Raw genomic sequence first — 9,971 nt, forward strand, 5'->3', positions numbered from 1 at the left:
GTCCAGCCAGCAGCATCCATGAGTCCCTGGGAAATGACTGAAGTCAAGCTGTTCCATCTCCCGAAACTGACCCTTCAGTGAAATGCATAGCTTAGACTGTGACACTAAGGACATTCTGTGATCAGTTTTGCATTAGATGTTTTCTGAATTTAAAGTGAAGAGAAAAGAAGGAGATGATATATATTCATCAATCTTCCAAGCATATCTCCCAGCAGACACACCGAGAGACCTGGGACTGCTCCAGGAAGTTTCAGGCACAAGGCAGAGGCCATCCTTGAAGGGGTGCCGGTAATATTCACTTGATGCACATGAAAAGTTGTTCTAAGTAATGAAACATGTTCCTGTCCCAGGATGGATGTTGAACATTCAAGTAGTATTTATACAAAAGTTCTATGAATTAATGAATTATTTTTTAAAAATGGAAATGTATTTTTCTTGGAACTTTCATGCATTTTCTTGGTAACTGCAGTGTTTCTGCAGGTGAGATTCTAAACATATACTGAGCACATGACCGAAGTTGCTGGCCACATTTCACAGACGTCGGCTTTACGGTCTCATTGAAAGTGATACACACGTTGGCTGTATGGTCCCCTTCACAGTGCCACATGTGTGTCACCTTTCCGGTCCCCTTCACAGTGCCACATGTGTGTCGCCTTTCCGGTCCCCTTCACAGTGCCACATGTGTGTCGGCTTTCCGGTCCCGTTCACAGTGTCGCACGTGTGTCGCCTTTCCGGTCCCCTTCACAGTGTCGCACGTGTGTCGCCTTTCCGGTCCCCTTCACAGTACCACATGTGTGTCGCCTTTCCGGTCCAAGAGTGTCCAGCTGCAGATGCCTGTAGAGTGGAGCTCCACCGGAAATACGTCACCTCCACAGGAAATACGTGATTTTAAGGGGCGTAAAGTGGAGCTCCACAGGAAACACGTGACCAAACTGTGTGTTACAGCGGAATTTCAGTTGTAAAATTCTCAAAAAGTATGTTTTTATTCATTTATACGCTAGAGAAATTATATATATATATACACACACACACATATATATATATATATATATATATATATATATCTCTTCTCTTCCGGTCCCCTTCACAGTGCCACATGTGTGTCGCCTTTCCGGTCCCCTTCACAGTACCACATGTGTGTCGCCTTTCCGGTCCCCTTCACAGTACCACATGTGTGTCGCCTTTCCGGTCCCCTTCACAGTACCACGTGTGTCGGATTTTTGGTCCCGTTCACAGTGTCGCACGTGCAGGGGCGGATTAAGGTGTACAGAGGCCCCTAGGCTACAGTAGTCTGTGGGCCCCCCCAACCCCGCCCCCCTCCGCGCCAATGGGGGCCCCCTTGCAGGCTGGCACACGTGGGGCCCCTAGGCTTAAGCCATATCTAGCCTGTGCGTTAATCCGCCCCTGCGCACGTGTGTCGCCTTTCCGGTCCCGTTCACAGTTTCGTGCGTGTGTCGCCTTTCCGGTCCCGTTCACAGTTTCGTGCGTGTGTCGCCTTTCCGGTCCCGTTCACAGTGTCGCGCGTGTGTCGGCTTTCTGGTCCAGTTCACAATGCCGCGTGTGTCTGGCAGCCAGCATGTCCGTGGGCATTTGGAGAAGGTGAGTAGCAGTTCACTCAGTGCTGGATCACACAATGACAGGAAACAGAACCTGCTTAAGGTGTTGCTCTGGAAAAACGGTGACTCACCCATCCTGACTGAAGCAGGTAAACCTCAGCGAGGCCTCACCTGTAAGAAACATGAGCATAAGTCCAACTCATTTTCTTTATGTATATTTATTCAAATTGTACAGAATCCAAGGTGAACGTGTTTGCGGTTTGATAAAATCGCTTGTAACAGAACTTAAACATCTAGGGTGCCCTCTTGTGTTCTAAGATGATCTCTCCTTTCGTCTAGTCTACATATCTTCACACTTTACCTAATGTGTGTGCCCCCTCTAGTGGTCTGAAGCTGTAACTGCCAGCAGATCATCGTCATCCCTGTCTGCAGTGGTAGAATGCAATTAGAAGACTCCTGCCCCCCACTGGCTGGGAGTCATGGCTAGGTGCTGCCTTCATGCTCTGTGAGGCCCCCACAGGTTGCTAAGTAATTAGCACCGAGAGATTCACCTCATCTGCTTCAGCTATTCTGCATGATGTCATGTGACCTGTAGCTTTATAAGAGCACAAACTGCTTGCCAGAAAGTGCATCATGGGAGTGGAAACCTGCCACGGAGGCTTCTGGGGAGGATTACTGGGGGGGTTGTGGGTTTGTTACTGGCTAAGACGAGCTTCCGTGCTTATTGTAATGTAATCGCAGGTCCTGCATATTCACAGGCAGGAAAAACGGCCATTCTTTGGTGTCTTGATGTGGTCGGTCTGGCTTCTCACTTTGACTGCCCTGCTCTCACTCTCTTGCTCACTCTCTCTCGCTCTCTGTTGCTCTCTCTCACTCATCAAACTGCCTATTGCTCTCTTCCTTTACAGCTTTCACGTAACATTTTTGCTCTCTTTCTTCAGTAATTTTTGGGTTTGGCTTTACTTGGGTCTTTGTTTGTGTTTTTTTGGCACCATTGGTCCCACATGTCTGAAATGTCATACCTTGAGGTCATGCTTTACCCCTTCGCCTAATAGGACCCTGTACCGGTGTTGCTGGTGAAAAACAGCCTCATGCAGTGCCTTGATGCATGACCGCAGACCTTGGCCCACCTACACGCCACCTACACGCCACCTACACGCCGCCGACACACAGCAGCATGATGGCGTGATGTTTCCTTTCATTGGTGCAGCTCCAGTTGCTCCTTTCAGGAGGGGCCATGGCTTTGCATCCTACTGTGACAGCAGTGTCCATTACGTGCCTGAAGAATGTTCTGCAATGACACTGCAAGACGGCCTTTTATTTCCCTGAGAGACGTCTGCTGCAGTTTTGCCCTGTCAGTGACATTCGCCTGGCCGCAGTGAGAAGTGTCACCTCAGATAGAGACTGGGGGTTTAGCTTCTCTACATGACAGACATCTAACCGAAGTCCCCACTAGCTGAGCTCATCCCCGCAAGCACGTGTGTTGCCTCCATCGCCCTCACACCCATCACAGCTCTAGAGAATGCATAGGAAGCCGAAGCCGAGGCACCAAAGAGGCAGAGCAGACCCCTGCCAGTGAGTCACTCAGGGAGCTGCTCATGGAAAACAATCAGTGCTTGAAGTGGGCCGGAACGCAGTTCCGGAACTTCTGTATTTTCGTCTTTTGGGTTTCCGCCACTTTTTTGTGCGTTCCGGTATTTACTGAAACTGATCCGACGCAGCGGCAGTGGCCCGAGAATAGACAATATCACAAGACCGATAAAAGACTACATTACCCACGAGCCACGACAGTGCCCTAACATATGCATCCACTGAGTCCCAACCAATCGCATCAGCTTTAGCCCTAGTCTATTGTTAGGCCTACAAGTATCACACTGGTCTGGTTCATGTTGTTTTAATGGTTTTTCAGTATTCCATTTGTGAATTAGAAAAAGTAGCCTATGCCTATAGGTTATTGCTTGGAAGAATGATTAAATTAAAATAGTTTTTGAACCAACACATCCTAAAGACTTGATTTTTTTTTCACCGCACAAATGTCAAATGTCGGAAAATTAGAGTTCCTGCACTTATTTTTTCCCACTTCAAGCACTGAAAACAATACTCTGCGTTCAGGGACTATCAGCAGTTTGAAGTAGAGGCCCGAAGAAGCCTGGGGCCGGAAAGTTTGGTTTGAGGTGGCAACATCCCAACCTTGTACCTGGAGTTTTGTCCTCTCTGCCAGTGTTTCTGCTCCTTCAAAGCTCCCTGCCAGACAGGTGGGGGACAGCAAAAACGTGGACTGTCTGTTGGTCCCCGACCCTAAACCAGATGATGGTGTCTGCAGTCAAGCTGGCCAGCAGAGGTGCAAGTCCCAGTGCCACATGACCTCAGGAACACAACCAAAGGCAACATGGCCTGCAGGAACACAGCCTCAGGAACATAGCCAGCAGGAACACAGCCTCAGGAACATGGCCAGCAGGAACGCGGCCAGCAGGAACGTGGCCAGCAGAATCACAGCCTCAGGAACACAGCCTTGAGAACACGGCCTGCAGGAACACAGCCTCAGGAACATAGCCAGCAGGAACACAGCCTCAGGAACATGGCCAGCAGGAACGCGGCCAGCAGGAACACAGCCTCAAGAACACAGCCTTGAGAACACGGCCAGCAGGAACACAGCCTCAAGAACACAGCCTTGAGAACACGGCCAGCAGGAACACAGCCTCAGGAACACGGCCTCAGGAACATAGCCAGCAGGAAAATGGCATCAGGAACACAGTTCAGTTGTCTCTCAGCTGAGTCATTTAGGTACTTTGGCACTTTCCTTTTCATAGATTTGAAGTTGGAGATCTGCATTACTTCCGATGTCAAAAGAGCTCAGCAGCGACTCCTTTTTCCTGTGGCAATTATGAAACTTCAGCTTCCATAGATGAATCTGGTGCAATGCTACAGTGCCATTATTTAGTCGATCCAAACCTAATTCGTAATGGTGTGGTTTATTGCAAGGACAGGGGATAACTTCAGAGTGTTGTCAGATCAGTCAAAATGATTGGCTGCAGTCTTCTCACCATACAAGACTTGTACCCAGCCAGGCTAATCAGTTGGGCGCAAAATATCATCACCAACCAGTGCCATCCCGCTCATCATCCTTTCCAAAGCCTTCCAAGCGAAAATCGCTTACAGGCAATAAACAGCTAGACACCAAAACACCTTATACTCAAAATATTTGGGTGTTTAATGGTATTAATTTCTAGCAGTTCTGTTTAGTTGTATATTTAGTGTATTTACTGTATTTTGTCTGTATAGCCGTCTGTCTGTCCTTACATCTGCACTTTTCAGACCAGGTAAAATTACCTTGTGCATGTTTCTGCTTGGCGAATAAACCTGATTCTGATTCTGCTCCCAGACGCCGCTGTGCCTATTGGCTGAACGCTCCCTGACCTTTAACATTCCTGCCGTGCCAGGTGTGGCAGCTCTGTCTGTGCGTCTGTCTATGTGTCTGTGTGCCTGTAAAATGTAGATATGCTCTGTGTCTTGAGGCAGTATTGCCCCTAATGTAGCTGTAGAGATCTGCTCAGGGTGGCTTGGAGGCTGCTTTCTGAGGCCTACACCTTTCCCCAGGTCAGGATTATCACTGCTATGAACTGGGGTTGTTACAATTTGTTGATTCTAATTGATATATCAATTGCTAAGGCCACAATACGATTCAGTCACCTCAAATACCAAATATCAATTCACAATATTAAATCATGACGATACACCAAAATGCTGCAGAAAAATAATCTGTGAAAAAATCTCTCACACAAAGTAATCTACCAATACATTACAGTACATTATCTGTAGTTTAGTAAGTTATACGTAGCCAGCAAATTTAGCTGTTAAAGTACAAATACAAGAGAATGTTTCTTGTGCAGACATGTTTGTTTGTGAGACACATAGTTTTTCAACATATTTTGCTGTTAAAATGCAAAACATTTATTGTTATGTCATTTTGAATTCAAATAAATTCCACCAAAATCAGCTTATGGTTTACTGTATTGAAAATATTTATCATTGTACAGTGATCCCCCGCCTATCGCGGAAGTTCCACACTCATCACCGATAGGTGAAAATCCACAATATAGAAAGACCATATAAATACATTTTTTTTTTATAGTTTAAGCCTTAAAATACCACTCCCACATGCTTTAAACACATGTAAACTTATTAAAACACACTGTGTAAGCACATATGATATGTGGGTGTTGGGCTAAGGATATGAGTAACATAATAGTAATAATAATGATGATAATAATATGTAATGTATACGTATCCCTCTCTCTCTCTCTCTCTATACTGTACATACATACACGTGGGGCGGCATGGTGGTGCAGTGGTTAGCACTGTTGCCTCACACCTCCAGTTTCCCCCCACAGTCCAAAGACATGCTGAGGCTAACTGGAGTTGCTAAATTGCCCTTAGGTGTGTATGTGTGAGTGAATGGTGTGTGAGTGAATGGTGTGTGAGTGTGCCCTGCGATGGGCTGGCTCCCCATCCAGGGTTGTTCCCTGCCTCGTGCCCGTTGCTTCCGGGATAGGCTCCGGACCCCCCGCGACCCAGTAGGATAAGCGGGTTGGACAATGGATGGATGGATGGATATATACACGTAATGGAATTTGTAAAAATTGTCAAGGTCTTCCTCTTCCTCCATCCTTAGATGGGAGCCATCGTAGGGCTTAAAACAAAACGAAAAGTTCACGAAAAGTTTGCTCACAACAATTGGACCTGCAATACACAGAGAACTGTGACGCGTCGGGGGAAAATCCGCGATATAGCGGGGGTGCGATAGCTGAACCGTGATATACTGGGGGATCACTGCATTACTGAATTGAATTGTATAACAGTAACACCTCAAATATCGGCAGATCAGCCTTGCAAAATCGGAATCGAACTGTATCATGGCAAAGCGATCTGCGATCTTATGATCTGCACCCCTACTATGGATGACCTCTTCCATGTCATCCCTGGGACAGGTGATAAGGATCCCTGCTGGTGGGGGGGGGGGGATCATCCTCCAGGGCCAGGGAAGAACAGCCCCCACAGCAGAGGCCACCAGCATGGTTCAAAAACCTCAGATCATTACAGTGTTTCCATTTTACTTCAAAACTACTATGCAAAAACACAGTGTCCATGACACCCAACTGATCTCGTAGGCTTTTTTTTGATAAATGAAGTCTTCAGATTTTCCACTTGTTGTCAAGGAAACCAACTAAAACAAAAAATATGCAGCTTCTCGTGTCTTCACTCAGATTGGGGCATGAAATCGGAAAATGCGTGGGCGGAAGGGTGGGTGGGCGGGCTTGTTGTTAACCCCTGGGTTTCTGGCCTGCTGAAATCAAACTGACCACGCAGGCAGAATTGTGCAGAAATATTAGGATGTTTGTTTTCCATGTTAGCTTTGCTACAGGAGAGTTACGGTAAAGTCAGCCCTCATCACTGACGATAGTGACACGTGGAACGATCTAAGACTGCATGACATGCGTGTGTTACGTGTCATAAGTCTCTGTACAGACCTGATGGGCAAGGCAGGGATGAACAGTATCCAAGAATATTGTTGAGGTTCTCTTAATTGTTATTTTCCTATAATCTAGAGCAGTTATTCTCCTGTGACCTCAGAGTACAGGGTGTGCGTTATCTTGCAAATGGCCTCAGAGAATTGTTGGTGCACATCACACACACGCACACACACTCTAATACATTTTCCTGTGCCTCACCTTTGAAACAAACATTTTAAATTACATGCAGCTGTTGCTTAAGGATGCAAACATTTCACAAAAATGCTGTCATTAAACACAGACATGACAAATAATTCTTCTTGCAAATACCTTGTTAATTTAGTACATTTTTGTGCTTCCGTCCAGCTTTAGTCCGTCTTTAGTCCAGTGGACAGCAAAGCTCACTGTGGGCTGTACCATGTGAGCTGCAAGCAGAAATGCGGGGGTGCTTCTTGCAGGTGGTAGGTGTGGTGATGGGCTTGTAGCGTGCTCTGTGTCGCTGAAGGCTATTTTTTTTCTTTACCATACATGGTCCTGCTTTACTCAGTAGAGGAGTGGTCCCTCTGTGCAGAGGACAGGATGGTACCAGCCTTTTACTGCTCTGATTATATTAATATAGTCATTGCTGATCAATTCCATACCAAACATCTATATTAAACATCCAGCTAGGGATACACTAAATCACTGCATGTTTCATCTCTCTTTCCTAACAGAAATTAGTGTGTGGGAGTGCAGACAAGAGAAAAAGCTGTATCAGTAACTTGTGGAAAAGTAACAGACCTGAGGAGCAGTCAGTGTTAAGAAGGCAACTGCAGATGCAACCAGTTCTGAAATCGAAATGGAATGGAAGGTCAGGGAGATGACTTATTCTTAAGACCTCAGGGGGTGTGGCTCCCTGCATCGCCAGTATTGTTCTCAGGTGGTGCCATCATGAAGACATTTAATGGCTCGTTGGTGACAGAGTTGCCACAATACACATGCCAGCATCAGGGCCTGGTGTGTAGGCTCATCAAAACACATCACGGTCTCACCAGGACACAGTCATGTCTCATCAAAGAACCTGAGTCACTCACTGACACCGTTTAGTCGAGTGACATGGTTAAAGTTGGCCTTCAAAGTCTAATCCAACTTTTGAAAATTAAAACAAACACACACACACACACACACACACACACACACAGTCAGGTAAACATATCCTTATGGGTACTCCTCATTCATTTCCATGGGAAAAATGCTAATGTTAACTATGACAACCTTAACCGCCACCCAGACCTAACCATAACCATAAGTAACCTAACAAAATACAAGAGTTTCTGCATTTTTAATTTTTTCATTGCAGTCACGGATTTTTATAAAATAGAGTTTTCCCTTATGGGGACCAGGAAACTGGTTCCCATAAGGGAAAAAAACAGATGTTTATCACGTTGTGGGGGCATTGTGTCCCCATAAGGTAAGGTATACCCGCTCACAAACACACACATAAAGACACTCAGACAGACAGAACTTTCAGACCCTGGAGGTGTGTGAAAAATGTCACCCAAAAAGAGGTGCTCAGGGTACGTCCCACGGGGCAGGAAGGGGAGATGATATCTGTGCTTCAGCTAACAGCGAGTGAATCTGTCTGTCTGTGTGTTTGATTTATGTGAGATAAATGCAGTTAACCCCCGGGAGGTTAGCCAACACCGTGACCCTTAGTAGGTTGGTCTGTGGCATCATGGCCTTGGTGTGTCTTTCACAGTTGTAACCTGGTCTTTTTCTCATGGCAAAGTGAAGCTGATGCTGGTTTGCATTTACAGCTTAGATAGAGCTGTGTAAAAAAAAAAGCCTGCCTGCTCAGTTTAATCCAGGATTACCTTCAAATAATCTCAAAGTGCAATAAAGCTACCATTTACACAACAGTGCATGTTTACCACCCATCCATATTCTGACCACTTATCCTGGTCAGAGTCACGAGGAAGGGAAGGTAGAGCCTGTCCCAGTCCATCACAGGGCACAAGACTGGGGTCCAGCATGGCCAGTCCATCACAGGGCACAAGACTGGGGTCCAGCATGGCCAGTCCATCACAGGGCACTCATACACACAACCTATTGGAGATACCAATTAGTCTAACTGCAAGTGTACAGGAGTAAAACAGAGTAGACAGGACAGCATACAAACTCCATAAACATACCGGAGGGATGGGATTTGACCCCCAACCCTGGAGGTATGAAGCACCATGCCACCCACTGAGTACTCCATGCGGGGTTTGCAGAAACAGCCGCCAACGACAGGAGCGAAGGTGAGGCTGGAGAGCTTCCGTTTCGGCAATGCCTCCCTGCTTCCTGTTCAGGCCTCCCCACCAAAGTCACAATTGTTCTTCTTTCCTGTGGTCAAACGCTAATGCCAGGGTAATGCTCCATTATAGCTCAACCCTCACACCCAAAAAAGCACATCGAGTCTAACCGAAAATAACCCACTGCTGCTATAGCAGAACGCCTATGGTGCCACATTAATATATTTTGCATAGGATTTTCTCTAAAAAGCATAGCCTGCATTCTACTTCAATTGCATCTTGTGGAATACAATTGCTGCCATTCAAAGAGAGAATGAGTGCAGAATCAGAATCCTTTATTTTATCAAAAAATACAAATAGTACAAAAAATAATTAAATTAAGCAAAATGTGCTATTAATAAATAAACATGTAGACATGTCCAGAACAGTGCAAATGGACCTACTCTCTGATATACCAGCTGTCAGAATAAGCTGGTCAGCAACTAATGTTACCAGAATATGGATTTAAGAAGCAATTCAGAGTTAGTATCACACGAGGTCTTTCATGTGGGAGAACATTGGGCAGCTGTTTGCAAACGATCCACAAGTGCACCATTTGCATGAGACCATTTCTTGTGTTGTCAGTTACATTA

The sequence above is a fragment of the Paramormyrops kingsleyae genome, chromosome 8, assembly GCF_048594095.1.
Source record: "Paramormyrops kingsleyae isolate MSU_618 chromosome 8, PKINGS_0.4, whole genome shotgun sequence".
Lineage (NCBI taxonomy): Eukaryota > Metazoa > Chordata > Actinopteri > Osteoglossiformes > Mormyridae > Paramormyrops > Paramormyrops kingsleyae.